Source organism: Lactuca serriola, chromosome 8 (assembly GCF_051521515.1).
Source record: "Lactuca serriola cultivar US96UC23 chromosome 8, Lser_US96UC23_V15, whole genome shotgun sequence".
NCBI classification, from domain to species: Eukaryota; Viridiplantae; Streptophyta; class Magnoliopsida; order Asterales; family Asteraceae; genus Lactuca; species Lactuca serriola.
Window position 1 is genome coordinate 294,452,208 of NC_136415.1, and position 23,235 is coordinate 294,475,442.

Below are 23,235 nucleotides of genomic sequence, written 5' to 3' on the forward strand. Positions count from 1 at the left end.
AATACATTCTGTCCAATATCAAAAATTCAATATCCTGCATCGAGCCAATGTGTACGATCATGTTCGGTCATCCTGTGTACCTAAAACAGACTTCTGAAGGGAAAATGGGTAAGCACAAAACTTACTGAATTCCAAACATACACAGTATCATATCATATCAACCTTACCCTTATTCAAAGATACAATGGTATCAAACACATAACAACACATGCATGTCAAAAAAAAATTAGTACAAAACATACTCCTAATGGGACACATTGGTTAGGCTCGATCCCCTTGCTTAATACATCGAGCCCTTAGGACACATTGGATATGTTCGATCCCCTGTACCCAAACCCATTGGGACACATTGGCCATGCCTGATCCCCCTTACTCAGTTCGTCGAGCCCTTGGGACACATTGGCTATGCCCGATCCCACTTGGATGCGTCGAGTCCTATCATGCATAGTCCTCAATACGTGAGGCAAACCACTAGACTCTACCCCGCCTAGTTATACTCGCAAAAGCAATACAATACATAACATACACTAGCTAATATAAAGAAGATATAACACAACACGGTGTAGTGAGAAACTCACCTCCAAAAACAAATCAACCTTCAAAGCAACCTGAAACTCACTTAATCCTGCTTTCCCATTACACTTCCTAATAATAATAATAAATTGAGTTCATTTTAGTTATTAAATTGCCTTAATTGTGTAATAAAACTAATAGGTATATTTCTTGATTTCTACATAAAAACTAGGGTCTGTTCGAGACCTGTTTTTCCCACCTTAAACTCTGTATTTTTCAAAACTGTATCACATCCACATAGATTATGTTCTTAAATTTAAAAGTAGTACTTTCACACCTCCATACGATTTTTCTATGATTTATGGCAAATTTTACAAAACTGTCACGCATAGCAGCTCATTCCGGACCAGTCTGGGTAAATGGTCGTTTTTACCCTAGTTACAGGCTTCCGGTCAAAACTATGAAATGTAGAGGACTCAAATATGAAAGTTATTGCACTTATTTCGACCAAAAAGGGATTTCCATGACCAAGATATGATCTTGTAAAGACCTGGACAGATTAGAGCATTTCCAGAAATTCACAGCTTTGGCTTTTTCGGGTTAATTAGCTTCTTAACCCACTAAGACCCAATCTAAAATGGCTCAATTTCTGTAAATAAGTTCTTAACAGAAATGCCAAGCCACTGAGTCAAAATATCCATAAAAGTTCTAATCCCACACTCCATAGTATATTCCTTTTTTTGAAGGAACAAAGTATAATGTTGAGAAAGTAAATCCATCAACTGGGGTTAGGGTTTCTCACACCACAACCCCTACCACCACCCAAACCCTAAACATACATGGAGTACCACCACCCACTACCACCATGGCAGTCGTTGTTTCCATCACGAAGGCGGTGGTGGTGATTTCAAATGAAGAGAAATAGTGATTTTCGAGTCACAAAGAAGAGAAAAAGAATGAGGGTTTAAATGCTTACATGATTGATCTTGCTAGCCACTTCCCAACACTACCTCCACCCTTGATTGGTAGCCTTCCCTTATTCCTTCTCCTCCTTGGATCATGTAACACCCTGTTTTGTTTGGATCATTCTGTAATCCAGGGCTCGTGGGCCGTAAATTGATTATGTGAAGACTTTAGGGCTACAAGAAAGTAAAGTTTAGGTCGTTGATAGGTTTGGTTGTGAGATCTAAGCCTTTGAATCATGAGTGAGAACCAAGGGTGTACAGGGGGAAGAAGTTATGGCCGTTCAAAGTTTAAATGAAAAATGGATCTTATCTGGTACACTGGGTGTACCTAATTACGTTGGGCATAATTACACAGGGTGGAAACCCTAATTTTTTGAGGTTAAGCCATATTTAATTAAGCAACTTAAATCCTAGAAACTCTGTCCATATTCAGCCTCCATCCTTATTGGATTAGGTGTCTAAGTTCATAACTATTTATGGGATGTACTTGACCCGGTTGGCATGGTCCATTTGGGTTGCATGGCATTGCAACACTTGGATAGACTAAATGAGATAAAGGACACTTAAGGATTATTAATATATTATAAGATCTAATATATTAATAATATTATTTAATTAGTATTGATCAAAGAATTGATTTGAAATTAATTAAGTGATCAAAAAGAGACTAATTAAATATATAGGGTTGATTGTGTAAATAATCTATTCTTATATAGTGGGCTAATGATCCACGGTTTGTATGGATTGGGCTAAAACCCATAAGGTGCTCCATGGATAATCCATGGAGGTTACAAACCCATGGATCATGGAATATGAAAAGCATGACAATTAGGGTTTACATGGTGTAACACTACTTGTGCCACAACTATATAAAGACCCCTAGTCTAGCAAAATCGGCACTACTTGTACAAGATAGAGGGCTAGCCGATTTTGAGGTTCAGTGAACTTCTCTCAAGCCTATTCCAAGAGTTGTAGTGTTGTGTGAGACATTTGAGGCATCACACTTGAGGTACTAGGCTCACAAGGTTCTCAAGGAATCCAAACTACAAAAGGTATGTTCTTCTTCTAGCATTTATGTTTAAAAGTTCCCCATAATATGCTAGATAGGTTAAGAACCTTGGAAAATCAATTTTGCATGTATCATAGTAAAACATAGATCCAAGGTTTCTAGGGTTGCATGTACACCTTAAGAATGTTAGAATGCTCAAAACCTAACAATCCTCTTCAAGGCTTCATCTCGAAACCCTAGCCCTATTTCTGAAGATTTTAAGCTTCTTAAGTGTTTATGATTGCTTTTGGGTTCATCTTAAAGAAGAAGAAGTCCACCATTGAAGCTTGGTGAAGCTCAAGCTTGTGAGTCCAGAGCCTATATTTCTTTTCTCAACTCCATAAGGCATAAATATTAAATTTCGATGATGCATTTGTTAGATCTAGCTAGTTTTGGGTTTTATGAGCTCTTTGGTCACTTTAATGCATAAAAGTTTAGATCTTGAAAGTTTGTGACATTGTTACGGATAAAGTTGGAAACTTTATCCATCTAAAAATCATTTTAATTCATATATGAAGGTTGGAGACTTGGACTTAAAGGGTTCAGATGAGAAAGATGCATTTTTGGTCCCTTTGAGACTTAAAGACTAGATATTGATTGTTTGGACTATCCTGATGGGAAAGTTGGAAGCTTTATCCATTATGCAGCTATTAGAAATCATAAAATTGTGACCTTGGTCCCTAGTTTTCCTCCATGCATGGTCTTGGATTTCTTAATGAGTTAAAAAAGTGACCTTGGTCCCTAGTTTTCCGCCATGCAAGACCATAAAGTTGGAAACTTTATGGTTAAGGACATCATTTGAGGGTTAGATCTGGATTTTGGATGAAAGAGCGTAAAGAATTAAGTTTTTTAATGGATTGGGAGGATCATAGCCGCATACGCTGGGAGTACCAAAGGGTACGTTGCGCGTACGTGGTCAGTCCCTCAACTTTTGTTCAAAGCGTAGTACGCCCCGCGTATGTGTTTAGTACGTCCAACGTACTCAAATGAGTTGACCCGGTCAACTCGGTTGACTTTTGACTTTGACCGGGATTTGACCAAGTTTGACCCAATGGCATTTTGGGTGATTTGATTTATAGTTTGAGATTTGGGTCCCTGTTAATTGTATAGGTGACCGGTAAGTAGAATTATTCTTTCAGACTATGAGGAAAGTCTTCTAACCGTATCCATGGATCGAAGGCACCAATGACAGCCCATTATTGTGTTATTTAGGATTATAGGTGTTATGTGGCTTATAAGGCTTTGTATGATGGGTTGAAATAAACCTCATGGCGGGGCCCACTATTGTATGTGCGGGTTGAAATAGACCCCAGGGCGAGGCCCACTGTTGTATGATTGGGTTGAAAGGTAACCCAGGGTGAGGCCCCAAGACGGGGCCCATATATGTTGATCGGGTTAAAATACACTCCAGGGCGAGGCCCCAGGGCTGGGCCCATGTATGTATATCGGTTTGGAATATACCCCAGGGTTAAGCCTAATTGTATGTTTTGGTATGTGGTACTTTGGGGAATTCACTAAGCTTTGTGCTTACAGTTTATGTTTATGGTTTCAAGTATTTCTGTTTCCAAAAGGAAGGCCCTTGCTTGATCATACAACATCCCCTGAATATTTATTCTGCAATGTGTGTTTATGATTTACTCTAATGTTTTGAAAATACTTTTACCATGATCAGTTTTTGGGATGATGAATGAATGGTATTGACTTAATTAAAATGAAAAATTATAATCGGTATTTGTGGGATGTTACAAGTTGGTATCATAGCCTTCGTTTGAGGGATTTGGGCACACTCTCGGGTGTGTCTGAACTCAAACTGAGGAATTGGTAATCTTTTTGAATGAAAATAAGTTTTTCTAAAAATATTTTTTATAAATAAAAAGGGGAGTGATGCGTGCAATCAGTCGAGCTCAAGTAAGTGATTCCTAGAATACCCATACATGTTGATATGTTATATGAATGTTTGCATGATAGGATGAGGCTAGGGATACTTTCAGGAATTGCATGATAGATTGTCCTGATAAGTGATGCCCTGTAGCCTAGGAGAATTGGATGCTATTCTAGACTTGGAATCTATATTGGTAGAATTCATTGCTAAGTGTAGGCTTTAAAAATTGTATACGATTAGGATCATATAGCCCTATAAGTATTGATTTTGCCTTATTTCCTGTTCCTTGTCTGGTTGTGGGCTTAGGGTAGAATCATTCATTCGACACCCTATGTGATACTGTTTTGTGAATAATTTGCACGCATAAGTAGGGGTGTTCACGGGGCGGTTCGGTTCGGATAGTAATAAAATTGTGAACCGTGACCATGGGGCGGGTACCTCATGCGCACTAACCGAAACCGAACCGTATTGACAAAAAAACCAAACCGAACCGAACCGTATGAAAGCGGGTAACCACGGTTCAGTTCACGGGTACCCGGTAAAATATAAAAAATTAAATCAGTTGAAACTACAAACTCCATTTTAGTTATCTATTTCTTAAAATTAGTAAGTCAAAGAGTTTTAAAAAAACATAATGAAGTTTAAAAAACGTAATGAATTTCAAATATCATATATTATAAGCTGTATAATAAATACAATAATAAAAATAACAAGAAAAGCAAAAGAATTTAGAATTACAAAATTGGAGTTGTCGATATGGATTTTTGTTTAGGTTATTGGACTCGTAGATCGATCAAAACAATACTAATGAAATAATATTTTTTTTACTTTATATATATATATATATATATATATATATATATATATATATATATATATATATATATATATATTATCAAACGGTTCGGTTCGGGTATCCGCGGATACCTAAATATGAAAACCAAAAACCGACCCGTTGATATTTGGTTTTTTCGGTTTCGGTTTTTTTCGGTTACGGTTTTTTTCGGTTACGGTTTTTTTCGGTTTCGGTTTTTTCGGTTTCGGATTGACCGGTTCGGCTCGGTTTTTCGGTTTTGCGGTTTTTTTGCACACCCCTATGCATAAGGCAATCGGCAGTAAGAGTAGAAATTTCCAGCATTGGTGCCCCATTTTTTGAGCTCTTGTATGGTCAGAGATGTCGTGCCCCGATATGTTGGGGAGAGGTTGTTCATAGGGTCATGGAAAGGACCAAAGTAATCCTTCAGACCATGGAGCTTATTCAGTAGATTAGGCAGAGACTGCAGACCGCTCAGAGTTGGAAGAAGAGCTATGCCGACCGGCGCCGATCAGAGTTGGAGTTGCGGGTTAGCGATATGGTGCTCATGAAGGTTTTTCCCTAAAAGGGTGTGATACGCTTCATGAAGAGGGGAAAATTGGGTCCCCGGTATATTAGACCTTTCTGTGTGATCGTCAGGGTAGGCATGGAGGCTTACCGGTTGGATTTGCTGAGTGAACTCGGTCAAATCCATAGCACTTTCCATGTCTCTCAGTTGCGGAAGTGTGTGTTGGAAAGCAAGGCAGTGGTTCCTTTGGATGATATTCAGGTTGATGGAGCGCCTGAATTACATCGATAGACCGGTGGCTATTTTGGAAAGAAAGATGAATGTACTACATAATAAGGAGATACCTTTGGTAAAGGTTCAGTGGCAGCATCAGATAGGCTTCGAGTGGACCTGGCAGCCGGAGGCTGAAATGCGGGAGCATTACCCTGAGTTATCACCACAGCCAACTTCGAGAACAAAGTCTAATTCAATTAGGGGAGAATTTTAACATCCCAATGATGATGTACTTCTAATTTTGACCTAATAATAGAATTATATTGTGTTTTGGCCCCTAAGTAAAAAGAAGAGTGCAAAAGGGTCCCATAGTGGCACTTTGGTAAATTTGGACTTTATGGAGTACGGTGAGCGTATGTGTGTATGCTAAGCATACTAAGGCGCGCCTTAGTATGCTGGGCGTATGTGAAGATCATGAAAACCCTAATTTTTAGGGTTTTGGCCCTGTATAATCATCATTATAACCTCATGTCCCCTTTCTTTTTCAGCCACCCTCCGTGAGAACGACCCCCACACAACCCTAAGTGAAAGAGTGCCTTTTTAGAGCCCATTGGAATGGTTAGAGGAGTTCTTGAAGGTGAAGAGAGAAGTGTGAAGAGCTTAGAGTTTGGAAGCACCTTGGATCTATGATTTCTACCTTGATTGGAATCTCTAGGAAGTATAAAGCTTGCGATTTTACCACTCCATCTTGTAGATCTAGATTTTGTTCTTTTAAGACACTTTTTGGTCCCAAAATGGTAATTCTTGAGCATGGCCTGTTCTTGACCCATTAAGCCATCCTTTCAAACTTTAGGAAGGGTATTAAGTCATAAAAATAGGTCTTAATGGTTGGTTTTGCTCCATGTATTCTTTAGAGTGTCTTAATGTATCAAGATGTTGAGTTAAGAACTTAATGGACATGCAAAGTCATAAAGTTGAAAACTTTATTACTCTTAAGGATGATTTAGCCTTGGATCTGAAAGTTAGACGTAAGAGCTTAAGGCATTAGCTCTTAACGAAGTCTTAAAAAGTCTGGGTGTACGCCCTGTGTAACTCGAGTAGGCAGCGCGTACGAGGTCAACTCTCCCATCTATGGTCAAGTTTTGGGTATGCTCCGTGTACGCGTTGATAGTTTCATTTTATTTACTTCTTTTTATAGTTTATATTAGCACATTTCATTCACATTTTAGTTATTTCCATGCATATTTTCCTTTTTGTTATTTTATGACCACCTTCGGGTACTTTCTAGTTTCGTTAGTATAATTGCAAATTTTAAGGAGACTAACGGAGCGGGATCTTTGGGAAACAATTAGACTTGGAGGACAACGAGGATTTTGGGCTTAATAATTATGAAGAAGATGCATGGAGTGGGCGTGTCAATTATTTGAAGCTTTGGAAAAGTTAAAGTTTAAATTTGCAAAGATGCGGGGGATTTTTAAAGTATGCGAAGAATGATGATCGGCCGATTACAGAAGCCATGGATCGTTTAGAAAAAGCTAAATGGGCTCAAAATGAAGAAATCTTGAAGAAAAATGGCCAAGAAGTTGATTGGGCTCGAGCTGGGAAAATGAGTTAAGCTGTGGAGGCCCAACACTTGAAGAACAACAACTCCCAGTCACTCCTACACGGTCCGTGTAAAATACCCACATGGCCCGCGTGGGTTCCTGCTGGGGGCATTTTCGGAATTTCATTTGAAGCTCTATATTGGGAAGGTTGGTGTGCCATTTTAGCCCACTTTTGCACATCCGAAAATACAACAATTCTCTGGAGATTTTGGAGCACTTTGAAGACCAAAAACCCTCAAGAACTTCATCATTTTTGCTCTTAATCTTGTTGAATGTTTGGTACAATCTCTTCTAACTTTTTTTCTTTTGTTTAGCCATGTTAGGCTAAACCAAAATTGGTTGACTTTGGTGAAATCCTTTGACTAGTTGTTGAATGTTGAAGACCCCATAAACTTGTTCTTGAATCTTTATGGAATGTTTTTGGTTTTTAACATATTATCACTACTTATATGTTTTTATTCATGAGTTTAAATGTGTTTGTGGTGATTAGTTGGCTAATTTGTTGATTAAGTAAAGGATCTTCAAATTAGCAAGCAACAAATGATTTTAGTGTTAGTTTTGCTTCACACAATCATGAAAACATTTTCTCCAATATGGCAGTGAAAGCATTTGACTCCTCTTGAATTTGGTGACTTTTTGGTTCTTAATGCTAGTTGACTTTCACTAATTACATGCTTAATGGAAATTGTGACTTTTACTACATAAATTGTTATGAGTTTCTCTAACCATTTTAATAACTAAGAAAAGTCTAGATAATCTCAAGCTTCTTGGATTATTATAGCCAAATTAAGGATTTAAAACAAGTATTGTACAATTGGATTCTAATGATATATTCATCAAAAAGTCAAAGTAAGCAAACCTTAAGTCAACCATCTTTCCCTTATTGATTTTACATCAAACCCTTGTTTTTATTGAAATTATCTATTCAAATCTTAGTTTAATTCTAGTTTATTTCAAGTATTTGAAAATAGCAAAACCCCCCCTTTTTTTACTTTTATTGTCGTTTTACAAGTATTTTTACAAAGAGTTTTTTAATAGAGTTATAAAATTGAACCAATCTCCGTGGATTTGACCCCTTTACCACTATACACTATTTTAGTGTAGAAGATTTAAGGTTATTAATTTTGTTGGCCTCGACAACCACCACGCATTATGTGTCGACTTGGCTGAGTTGACTCAGTTGACTTATTGAGTTTGACCAATTTGACTTTGACTTTGACCATGTTTGGCCAAGGGGTATTTTGGGTATTTTGAATGGTGTTAGAGAATTGGTCATTTGGATGAATAGGTGACGGTTAGAGTTGAGATTCAGAGTCAGGATCTAATCATCTATTGTTCATACTATAAGGTGAGTTTTCCTCACTATACTTGTGGGTCGAAGGCGCCAAGGTCGATCCATTAGATTGATATCATGCTATACATTGATATGTTGAGTATAGGATAGATCTACGTGATTATATGCTAGTTGCTGATCTACTTAGACTGGTAGATTTGTAGGACTACCTATGATTATCTGTTGGTTGCTTATGTTTGTTATCTATTCTATGTCGACATATTGTGTTGGGTTGAGGTTGTACCGCTTTGTGTTGTAGCCAACAAACCTGGTAGCATTCCAAATATGATCTGAGGGCCAGTTGACATGCCAGACTCATACTGAGGGCTCAGGAGTATTCCAGATACGAGTTGAGGGTTGGTTGGCATGCCAGACTCGTACTGGAGACCTGAGGGTATTCCGGTCCGATGACTGAGTGGACCCGTTATATATTGGCATTCCAACCTGGGGTATTCCATCCCGGTGATGATTGGACCTGAAGGTTGACTGGGATTGGGGTATTCCAACCGGATGGTTGATTTCACCCAACATGTTGTTATATATATATATATATATATATATATATATATATATATATATATATATATATATATATATTATTTATTTGTATGTTGGTACTTTAGGGAAAACTCACTAAGCTTTAGCTTATGGTTTTTAGTTGTTGTTTTAGGTACTTCTGATAATTGTGGGAAGGCGAAGGCGTGACCCTACATATCCTCTGTTTATGACTTTATGATTTTGGGATACTGTGATATGGATAAACAATTTGGAAACAATGATTTTGTAAAAGTTTTATGACTATGAATTCTTTTTAAAAAGTTTTAATTTATGTGATTTTTGAGTCCTTACATAATTAAATGAAGCAGAATATTTTATGCATTTGATTGAAAGTAAATGTAATATATTTTTATCTTTTTATAGATTTGTCAAAGTAATTATAATGTAAATTATGTAATACCATAAAAATATTATTTTATTAATTTTTTATAACTTATTATTATTTCTAATAATAAATATTAAAATTTTATTTAAATTAAAATTTTTATTTATTAAACTTTTATCCGTGCAAATTGTCACACCCCCAAATCGGAACGACGGAAACGTTCGGGGGCGGAGGACGTCATGTACAGTATCATAACAAATGAATAATAGTAATCAAAGCAACAAGAACCATTGTATAAATAATATAGTGTTTACATTGTAATCGAATCACAGATGATTGATTTCAAAGGTAAATAGCAAAAACTAAGACTAGAAGCTACTATGATCCGTCTTCTTGAAACCTATGCGTGTACTTGCCTACTGGTTTCCTGAGAATAAAAGTGGTTTCAAAAGTGTATCAACATTTAAGTTGGTGAGTTCATAAGCATTTTTTGTATTACAAAGTATGCTCTTTGTTCCTTGAAGACGTTAGTGTGTTCCTCGAGAAAATCCAATATTTTCTTAGTAAATGAAATGTAAGTAAGGTGACCCATACCAGTTCCTTCTACAATCACTTAGTGAATATAAGTTATATATAATCCAGAATGAATGGACAGTCAAATGTGTGGTTCTGCCCTAAGCTCACAACCAAACAAGGAACAAGAAGTAAGGCAGAAGTCACACATTCAACTACCTATCGGATCTTCATTATGTATAACGCTAACATATTCACTAGGTAATTACGGAGTTAACAATATTGGCCCTTTTAGAAATGCAATTTATGTTGTACTAGAAAAGTAGTATAATGTAGTTATATTTGTATGCAACCCTTATGTATGTATGCACCTGGATAATGTTCCTCCAGAAACGTAAGTTTCTATGTTAGAAAATAGTGTACTGTACTTGTATGTAGGTATAACCCATATCTGTTCGTCCTTTGATCACTTGGTGTATACAAGTTATATATAAATAAGATCGAACGAACAGTCAATTGTGTGGTTCTAACCTAAGCCCACAACCAAACAAGGAACAGGAAGTCAGGCGGAAATCACGCATTCCACTACCTATCGGGTATTATTTATAAATAACCTTGATGTATAAACTAAGGAATCATAGAATTTGCAATAAGGGTCCTTTATGCCCTACTAGTTTGTAAAGTCTTGTGTTGTAGTCTTATTATAAAATAAAAGTATGTGAAGCTATTTATGTATTCATACACTAATCATATTGTTAATACTGAATTGTGAGTTATTATAACCATACTAATATGACAGATGTCCTGATACGACGTTCTTCAGGTGTCAGAATTGTTATGACATTTGTCACCCCAGACCTGCCGGTCTAGCTGTTGCATGCAGCTTAGGTGCGGGATTGTTAGTCCCAATATAGATCTATACACAAAATCACGCTCTCCCTCCAGGAGATTCTGGTTATAAAGTCAGGACTTTCGTTGGCACTTAGATAAGTACTTGAAGACGTGTCTCACAAAGCTATATTGACGGTTACGTGTAGAATAATGAAAAACCATTTTGTAATGATAAATTGTATGTATTACCCTTTTCACAGTGAAATCGTAATGTATGTCTCTTAAACCATACCTATTACGGTTTATATGATTGTGTTTGTACTGTTTCCCGACTTAGTGAAATAGTATGTAAGTCCGTAGTATGAAAGACCCATAAACTATATTTATTATAGTTTATTACAAATGTTTTGTTGTGGTGAAAAATCCTTATGTGTGTGATTATTACCTTTTTATGAAAGTAAAATAGCATGTAATATAATCAACATGTATCTTTATATTGTTACACACTTTGCTCAACATGTTACAAAGTGTTAATGAACTTGTAAACAGTTTTCTAGTTTTAACTTTTATATTCCTGTTTTTAGAAAATTTATAGAAAATTCATCGAAAGTCAAAATCTGAATCCGTAAACTCTGAGAGTTTAGAAAATGAGTCTACTTTGTTCATAATTTTTATTATAATTTTTAGTGGTTTCTAACCAGTGTAAAAATCTTCATATTCACAGACCGGTCCGAAATCATTTCTGAAATGATAGACAATTTTGTAAAAATCTCCATAAATTGTAGAAAAGTCGTATGAACGCATGCGAGTAGTCCTTAGAAATGTATAAACCTGAACTACTTGTATATAAAATAATATTGAAAAATATTACATTTGAGGGTATCAAAACAGTCTGTGAATAGACCATAACTTTTCTGTTGAAAGCTGATGTTTAATTTTAGATTATGTGTTTGGTGTTATAACCTGTATCCCCCCCCCCCTAAAACTTAAAGAAAACATGAAAATGTAGGGGTATAAACTCACCTTTTGTGATTTCTTGTGGAGGAAGGTTGGGGATGAGGAGTTTCAAGTCAAGAACACTTGAAGGATGTTTGAAGATTTGAAGATCCAAAGAACAAATATATAGATATTTGTTTAAACGGTTTACGATTTGTATCAAGATGTGAGGATTGTGTAGAAATTGAAAGAAGATACTTACCAAAAATTGAGGAAATACTCAAGCACAGCCCTTGCAAAAATCGTGTCTGAGAGAGAAAAGAGAGAGGGAAGTTTGTTTTTGGTGAGAGAAAGGGAAATCTTGGAGAAGATGAATGAAGATTTCTTGGGTGGATTTGTTTAAAGAAATTTGATGGAGTGTTGGGAGAAGCATAAAAAGCACAACGATTTGACTAGGTAGAGTGTGAATAGTGACACAAAGTAGATATAAAGGTGACTTGTGTCATAACTTCATGGGAAAAAGTCAAAGAGTGTCTTTATGTCCTCTTGATATTATCTTAAACAAAAATAAGATGTATATTTAATAAATCTTCAAGATGTGGATAATATATGAGTTTAGAGGGTCTAATATGTCAAAAATACGAATTGGGTGAAAATCCCACATCAAAATCCATCAAAAACGGACTCAAAATGCGAAACTGGTCAAAAACCAGACTTAAGAAGTGAGAGGGTTCGTTGCAGAGAAGGTTCGCAGCGAGAGGGTTCACATCCAAGAAGGTTTGTATCCAAGAGGTTCGCATCCGAGAAGGTTCACATCCAAGAGGTTCGTATCCGAGAAGGTTCGCATCCAAGGGGTTCGCATCCAAAGTGTTGTTTTTCATATTATCTTTGCGTTTCGAGTGATTTTCAACTAATTGAAGAGTCGGGATGGCACAGATGTTTATGAAAAAGTTGAGAGAGATTTGGAAGAGAGAGAGAGATAGAGTGAGAGAGATTGAGAAAGACTTTGTTTGTAGCCTTCGCTAGTGTTTTGCCCTATAGTGCTAGGTTTGTAAACTCCACTATGCATTGTTATGAGTGTTATACACCCCGAAGGGTACGTAATAGTGTTTTATCGAGTCGTTACGTCACTCACCCTATTTAGGGTTTAGGTTTTTGGAATATTTGAAACTTCCGAGTGATACTTTGTATTAAGATAGAGAGTTGTACATTAGTAAACATAGAGTAAACCCTAACATACAAGCACTAGTTGAGTTGACCGGTTTGACTCGTTGACTTTGACTTGACCAGAAATTGACGGTTGTCACACAAATCTATATATATTATTTTGAATTTACATATAATATATAAATAAAAAATAGCTTACAAAACAAAATATATAATCATATTTAACAAGAAGAATATATGAATTAAGATTATCTTCGGTGCATTGAACCTTAAGAGTTTAATGAATTGACACATTAACATTTCACTAACTTTATAATTTTACATATTAAATTCTATATTCCATTAAATTCTATTAGAATTTAATGAATTATCGCATCAACATTTTATTATATTTTTTATAAATAATATTAATACATAAAACTAGAATATATTGCCGTTAATATAATAAATATAAAATGTTTTTAAGGTTTAAATATTTTTTTATTGTTTAGACATCATCATATAAATTTACTTAATAAATTAAATTATTAAATATAAATTAAAATAAATTATAAATAGATAATAAATAAAAAACATTGATATATAATTTCTCTATAACAAAAAGAATTAAATGTTAGGCTTAAAAAAAATTAAGAAGGATATGCTCATGGATTATTGGGTAAAAAAACAAAAAACCAAAAACTCCATACCACCATTTAATAAACCTCATTCATTCAACCTAACTTATAATAATAAGTTTAATGTATTGAACTATACATTAGGGGTGTGCAAAAAAACCGCAAAACCGAATCGAACCGGTCAATCCAAAACCGAAACCGAAAAAAACCGAAACCGAAAAAACCAAATATCAACGGGTCGGTTTTTGGTTTTCATATTTAGGTATCCGCGGATACCCGAACCGAACCGTTTGATAATATATATATATATATATATATATATATATATATATATATATATATATATATATATATATATATATAAAGTAAAAAAATATTATTTTATTAGTATTGTTTTGATCGATCTACGAGTCCAATAACCTAAACAAAAATCCATATCGACAATTCCAATTTTGTAATTCTAAATTCTTTTGTTTTTCTTGTTATTTTTATTATTGTATTTATTATACAGCTTATAATATATGATATTTGAAATTCATTACGTTTTTTAAACTTCATTATGTTTTTTAAAAATCTTTGACTTACTAATTTTAAGAAATAGATAACTAAAATGGAGTTTGTAGTTTCAACTGATTTAATTTTTTATATTTTACCGGGTACCCGTGAACCGAACCGTGGTTACCCGCTTTCATACGGTTCGGTTCAGTTCGGTTTTTTTGTCAATACGGTTCGGTTTCGGTTAGTGCGCATGAGGTACCCGCCCCGTGGTCACGATTCACAATTTTATTACTATCCGAACCGAACCGCCCCGTGAACACCCCTACTATACATCCTTATTTTTGAAAAGTGATTTTTATTTAATAAATTGATTAATCCACTTGAAATATATGTTTTATTAAGTTATAAAAATGTTGTACCTTATATCAATGAAAACCCTTTTAAAATTGTCAAAAAGGCACACTTAATATTGGAGTTACATGGTGAAATCATTAAATGAAACACCTGTCGTATGAATAGTTAGGAATGTAATTTTGGAACACTTTGAAAACAATTAATTTTTTTTTTTGCAGAAAATATACCAAAACATAAAATATTTTAAAAATGAAAATAATTTATCAGAAGTGTATATGAGGACATTATAACCAACGTAAGAAAAAAGATAAAGTGTAACTGTTATTCCAAACAATACAGTAAGTATTCTTCTAAAAGTCCGCAAGATCTTCAATCTCCAAAACTACAAAGTCAGCTAGTAACTTGACTTTTTGTCAAAATAGTAACTTAGGTTTGGGGAGCCTAGTGAGTCATACCGAGGTTGGACACTATATCAAAACTATATAAATGAACATGGTTTATATACAAGTGTTTCAACCTCAAACTTCTTTGGAGGACTTCTTTAGAACTTTTGTAAACTCATCAATACTTCTTAAAACCAATAAACTTCATTTTTTTGGGAAAACATTTCATAACACAAAGTAAAGTGTTATAATATCATAAAACTCAATAAACATCATAGGAAAACAAACAATGTAAAACACAATGTATGATATGGAATCGAAACTCCAAACCCACATCATCATGCCATAGATTTTCGTCATTCCTAAGGTAAAGCGAGGAAAAAGATGTTTAGAGAAACATAAATAGAAATAACACAAATAACAAGACTACATATATGCCTCAACATCTTTAATAATCAATTAGATAACATGTGGACCATCACACATGAAACCTAGAAAGAGTTTGCAAGATCATTCATTCCCCATGTGAAAGGTGTTATAGAATGTCATTCACAATGTCATTTTGTCCACATCGTCATCAAGCATCCGGTCATCCGGACCATACAAGTCTAAATATTACCCAATATGGATGCATAAAATAATGTTTTTAAAATTGAACTTCATTTAGAAACCATTATACGAATGTCCCCATTTCAAATACTTCTTTATAAAAATAGTGCATGAATAAATACAACAAAATATTCATATACTATTCCAATCAGAAATGAAATCAAGGTAAAGTACGATGCCATATTAAGGTACATTTCTCTATGGTAAAGTACTAACCTAGATGTCCAATAAAAAGTCAATACCAAATCCTCAAAATATAGTCATGTCTAACAAAATGTATAACGCTAGACATCATCTCCTCTTTCATCATGTTATAGCACAATAAGATCAAATGTTTAAACATAAATATGTAGTCTAAAGATATCTTTGTTTCACATTTTCATCTAATTACGGTGTCTAATTCATCATAATAGTCGTTTAGTAGCCTAATATTTATTTTCATATTTTGATTAGTCGTTTGATCTATAAAATTGACCCAAAGATTGAGTCCAACCTATTACACAAATCAGGCACATCGTTACCTTCTCCATAATCACTACCAAATCTCAGGTAAACCCGTAGTTGTTATATGGACCAATCGTCTTACAAATTAATTTCATAAACTAATTTCCAGTTCAATAAATTCATGCATGACCAATTAGATCCAAAAATATATGCTAATTACTTGCCATATTAGTGAATTAGCCATTAAGTGCATAAAGAAATAGCATGTATCTAGATCAAACATGGATGTCCACGTTTGAAAATCTTTTCCACATGCACATACATAATCATATTTTTCCTTTCTTTAATAGGGTTGTGTCATCTTTGATCCTTTTTTATATATAAATAGATAATCAAATATATTCAAGATAAAACAACAAGATAACGATGCAAGAGAGAAGTCCTCTCATAACCAAATTCTCTTTAAATATAACTCAGTAACACCATGGAAATAAGAAGTAACTTCAACAACAAAATACCAATCCGTTATATTCCTTGAACTAGACATCATAAATACAATCATACATAACCAAAATCATGCGTGAAAGACTCGTTTCGATTTTATATATCTCTTCTCTTTTATGCTTACATATGAATGTCATTGTCTCCTTCTAGCCAGAAAGTTCATAAAGCTCTCAGCCGGATCTCAAGTTTCACCAGAAAAAAGCATCCAACCAAACGGCCCTCTCTCTTTCAGCCATTAATGAAGTTATTGATGGAAAAATCACTTGGATCTAAACCCGGCTTCAACAAAGCCTTATCTGCTGGAGCCTAGATATATCATGACAATTATTGTTGTGGCTTTGGTGACTACTCATCAGCATAACATCGAAAAATTAATGATCACCTCACATGACCCAAACTTGCAAGTTAATAAAACTCCGCTCCTTGTTTCCATTCCTATCACTCCTGTGACGTGACTGGTTCACGAACAATTACTTGTACACATATTCCAACCTAATCCTCTTGTTGGAAAAAAAGGGTTTACCCATTTTCCAAAAATGGATTTCCTCGTTTTGAACACAAATTCATAACCTAATTCAATATGGACATAGATGATCGGCTATATATTTGTGTCTCCTAGGAGAATAATACCTTTGTTTTAGTATATCACATGTCCAATGGACTCGGAATGAATGAGAATTTAATCATTAAAGTTAGGTAGTTGGATGAATTAGATACGATAGTTTATTATGTTTATATCATCCCACGGGGTTGGAGAAGCGAGTTTATAAGTATAAATGCCTCAAACTCTTTTAAAATAGATAGCACCAAAAGCTCTTTATTCTGTAGATAATAGAGACAATTATACCACCGGTCGACAAAAAAAAAATTCATGTCTCTTAGCAAAAAAAATCATAACTGAAAATTTATTCGAATCATTATAGTTATAAAATTTGCGTTAAACACGGTTTTTTTAACCTTTTTGTAGTAGCTTCTATCAAGCATGTTTAAAACAATTATGGTCCATCCTAAAAAATTTAATGCCCGTGGCAAAACATCATAAAAATGTCTCCTTTTTTACACCGATGAACCACAATTAACGGATATAAGAAATAACTTTCTAAAGCAATCATGTAACAATGCTTTGTTTATTTATTTATTTATTTTATCGATAAACTCAAATTTATACACAGTGGAATGGTCTGGCATTCTTGTTAAGCAACCTTCTTCCTATTTGGAGTTATTAGAGATTCTAAATTTGAGTACTGGGTGTAAAAGAAGATGATATTAGTATTAATACCTATAACTGGATTAAAAATAGGTGTAATTATTCGAGGCTTGATTGGTCGTTATAATGTATGCACCCCTTATCAAACTTCTTGTTGTAATATAGCTTGAGCTAGGGATGAGCATATGGACCTGGGAACCGGCACCGGAACCAGAACCCCCGATGGAACAGGTCGGGCCGGGACCGGGACGTTGTTTTTGTGGATTTTTGGAACCGGGAACCGATAGGAACCGGAACCGGTAGAACCGGCAAAAATCGGTAGAACCGGCAAAAACCGGAACCGTATGATGCTATTTTTCGAGGACCGGTTCCAACATTTGACGACACGACAAGAACCGGGAACCGGTAGAACCGCCGGGCCGGTTCGGTTCTTGATTTTGGCCGAAGCCGGTTCCCGGGCCCGGTTCGGTTCGGGCCGGTTCCGACCGGTTCGGTCCTTTTGCTCATCCCTAGCTTGAGCTTCTTGCTTATTATCCGTTTGTTTATTTTTAATTGCTTGTAGTTCAAAAAAAAATCTAAAGCCATATCTTCATGTATTTTCTTGAAGTCAAATTATTAATAACCTATCGTAATGGACACTATCTAAACTTGAGACAGTGTTATGCTATGCGTGTAATCCCTCAAATCATGGTGAAAAGTCAAAAGAAAATGATTGTTGCAATAATATCTCGGTCATGGTAAAGTTGTTAAAACAAAATGATTGTTCTAGTATATTTAGGACTTCATTTATTCCTGCACCTTTATCACTTATCTCTTATATCTGCCTTCTATTCATTTTTTCAATTATTATTTTTATTATTCATTTTACTTTTCTTTACTAATCATTACTAATTAAATTATGATTACATAGTTATTATTAATAGTTTTTTAATATATTATTTTTATTTCAATTCTAACACTCTCATTTTTATTAAGCTTACAATATATACATAATAATATATATAATTCATTTGTATCAGCTTACTACAAAATATATTATCGTCGATGTAATATTCTTTTACTAAAATATTATTTATTTCATTTATTAAATAGATGATTTATAATACTATTTTTATAAAATATATGTAAATATTTTTTTATTCAATTTTAAAAAAATAAAGTTAAAACAAGACACAACAATAATAAAATAAGATTTTAACGCAACAGATAATAAAAAAAGTTCAAATATAAAATAATATTTGATGCAAAAAATAATAAAAAGGTTCAAATACATTTGCACTTAGTCTTTAATATGTATCAAATGTGTTTCAGAAGTACGAGACGTAAGTTGATTGTATAAATCAAAACGCGACCAATACATAGTTTGTCGTGTAGATGTAGACAGACTTCTATAGGCATTCCAATATGTTGTGCTAGGAGGCATTGGATAATTTCCTTTCAAGAACACCGACATATAATGAATATCGTTTATAAGTACCAACGTAATGGCTCGATGGGGTTGAAACTCTTCGGGACCTCTCCAAAGAGGGAAGCATGTCGTAGATTGTTCGTGGCTTAAGCAATGAACGATTACACCAAACTTGTTGGCAATCAAGTAACCAGTCAAAGGCATATGCAACCAATGTCGTCGGGAAGGTGCAGGTGACTGAAACTAACATAATGACCGGTATACCTCATTGAACCCATCAGTAAAAACTATATGGTATGCGTATTAGCGATAACTCTTGACATCTGTTAAGATAATCTGATAACATTTATTTTCCTTATGTTTAGGCTAGTTTATTGGCATGTATATCCTTGTATCATCTGTATTATATATATGTGAACAATAATTAAAAGTATTCAAGACAAACATTATAATCCTTATATGGTATCAGTCTAGGTCACGCCTCCTTCTCTTCTTCTCCTCTTCATGGCAGGCGACGCCTCTTCTACTTCTAAACCCACAGATGGCACTCTTCCTCTAAATACGATTCTGCACATGCTCACTATCAAAATCTCCTCCACCAATTATCTTGAAACAACCCAAAAATACCACCCAAAAATTTCGATTTTTATTATAACAAAACCACGAGACTAAGTATCACATAATAAAACCATATGCTGCGTGTTTCAAAAACCATAATAAAATACTGTGAGAAAAACTGTATCACAACTGTATCCAAACATATCAAGAAAACTAAATCAACTCCCAGGACAAAACTGAAGCTGTGGTGTGTGCGATGCCATCATCCCGAGCTCTTCCCTTTACTTGCGGAAGTACCTGAAACCAAAACTGAAACTATAAGCACGAAGCTTAGTGAGCTCCTCCAAACTACCACATACCACATAATAACATATAAGCACATACTGGGCCTTGCCCCCTACATCAGACCGAAGTCCGAAGTTGACTAGGACCTCTGTCCCCTACATCGGACCGAAGTCCGAAGCTGACTGGGACCTCTGTCCCCTACATCGAACCGAAGTCCGAAGCTGACTGGGACCTTCGTCCCTTACATCGGACCGTAGTCCGAAGCTGACTGGGACCTCTGTCCCCTAAATCGTACCGAAGTTCGAAGCTGACTGAACATAGCATAAACATATCAACTAGCATAAACACATAAAATCTTGTCTGAGCCACGGAGGCGTCAAACATACTAGCTACTGCATTGGACCGAAGTCCAGAAACTACAGTTAACTGAACGGGCCGGCATTGTGGCCTTAGACCCGTTCCTACTGAAAGGAAACTCACCTCGTGAACTGGATGCTGTGTGAATGGCTCTGGAAGCTAACTGCTGCTGCTCCGGTATCTCCCCGGCTACAAGTCCATAAACACACTCAATCAAATGCTAAACATTGCACTGGGGTAAAATGACTCTTTTACCCTTGGTCAAAGTCAACTCTCTCGGTCAAAGTCAATCCACAGTTGACCTGACTCGCCGAGTTGGGCCGCCAACTCGCCGAGTCTCTAGTCTCACTTCTCAACCCTACTCGTGGCTACTCGTCGAGTATGGCATCGACTCGACGAGTACCCTCTCGATCCAAGAACTCAGACAATCTTCATCCGACTCGCCGGGTCATATGAACAACTCGACGAGTTATTCTTCGATCTAAGAAGATTGCCTTGGACTCGCCGAGTTGTATGAACAACTCGTCGAGTCCCAACATTACTGAGTCTGCCCTCCAACTCACTGAGTCCACTCTACTACTCACAGGCTTCCACTCGACATCACTCAAAAGGGGAAAACGGGACTCGCGACTTGATTCGCCGAGTCGTTCTTCCGACTCGCCGAGTCACATCCATGCAGTTACTCTAAACTCGATTCTGCTTGAATCCAGTGTCTGAAACTTATAGATCTGGACTTCCTTAACTCGATTAGCACGTAAAGATTCTATCTTTACGTGCCCATAAGCGACCAAGAAGGTAATAAGGCTCAAAAAGCATAATAAAGGCTAGATCTAGGGTTCTTATGCAAAGCATCATCAAAAAGGCAATAGATCCGGGCTCTACAACTCCTAAATGAACAGATCTAAGGATATCTCGACCTATTAAGGCATCCATACAACTATAAGGCTTGGAAAAAGCATCAAACTAGCCCTAGAAGAGTTCTAATGGAGGTCTAAAGCATAAAACGGAAGGAATCCGAGAAATACCTCAATGAACTCTGATTTTGCCCTTGGATCTTTGCTCTACACCTCTTCTCTTTGCTCCTTTCTTCTTCTTCTTCTTCAAGCCTTCAAAATCCACACACAAAAGCACTTAAAACAAACTAAGGGATGGATTAGGGTTTTCTCACAGCTCTCTGAGGGTGAAGGAGGCGAGTTTGGGGCACATAGCATTGCTTAAATAGTGAGCAACCCGGGGATTTAGGGTTTCTTCCAGGCAGGCAGACTCGCCGAGTCCCGAATATGGACTCGCCGAGTCGCCGACTAACACGTGCACGAAAACTCGACCCTACTCGACGAGTCAGGCCATAGACTCGCCGAGTCCCTCAATAAAACTTTTAAATAAATACCACAGGAACAACATACCAGAGATGGGGCGTTACAATTCTCCCCCACTTGTCTCAGACTTCGTCCTCGAAGTCTGCTACGGCTGAATCTGCAAATAACTCTGGGTAGTGCTCTCTCATTTCTTCCTCAGCCTCCCACGTCCACTCAGACCCCTTCCGGTGCTGCCACTGCACCTTCACTAACTGAATTTCCTTGTTCCTCAAGGTCTTTGTCTTCCGGTCCAGAATCGCGACCGGCCTCTCAATATAACTCAGGCTGCTATCAACATGGATATCCTCTAGGGGAACAACTGCTGACTCATCCACCAAACACTTCCTCAACTGAGACACATGGAAAGTGTTGTGGATCTGGCTAAGCTCTACAGGAAGATCCAACCGATAAGCAACCCGACCCACTCGGGCCAAAACCCTGAAAGGACCAATGAACCTGGGGCCCAGCTTGCCCCTCTTCCGAAACCTGATGACACCCTTCCAGGGTGAGACCTTCAGGAGGACCATATCGCCCACCTGGAACTCCAAGTCTGAACGCCTCCTGTCGGCGTAGCTCTTCTGCCGACTCTGCGTAGTCTGCAGTCTACTACGGACCTGCTGAATCAACTCGGTCGTCTTGAGCACCACCTCTGTGCTCCCAACGATTCGCTGCCCAACCTCGCCCCAAGAAATCGGGGTCCTACACTTCCTCCCATAAAGCATCTCAAAGGGAGGTCGATCAATGCTCGCATGATAACTGTTGTTATACGAAAATTCCGCTAACGGAAGATACGTATCCCAACTGCCACCGAAGTCTAGAACACACGCCCTGAGCATGTCCTCGAGAGTCTGAATCGTCCTCTCGCTCTGCCCGTCCGTCTGAGGGTGGAAAGCGGTGCTGAAATGAAGACGAGTACCCATCTCATCGAGAAACCGCTTCCAGAATCTGGATGTAAAACGGACATCTCGGTCAGACACTACCAATACCGACACTCCATGACGTGCCACGATCTAACGCACATAGATATCGGCTAACTTTTCTGCTGATATACTCTCCTGGATCGGGATAAATGAGCACTCTTCGTCAACCGATCCACTACTACCCATATCGAATCTACTCCTCATGCGGTCCTGGGAAGCTTGGTGACAAAATCCATGGTGATGTCCTCCCATTTCCACACGGGAATGCCTAACGGCTGCATCTTGCCGTGAGGCCTCTAGTGCTCCGCCTTGACCTTCCTGCAGGTCAAGCACCTCTCAACATACCAAGCGACATCCCGCTTCATGCAGGGCCACCAATAATCGGGTCGAAGATCTCTATACATCTTCGTCGCCCCTGGATGGATAGAAAATCGAGACTTATGAGCCTCGTCCATCAACACCTGCCGTACTCCTCCCTAGTACGGTACCCACACTCTCCCATGAAGTGTCAGCAATCCCCGACTAT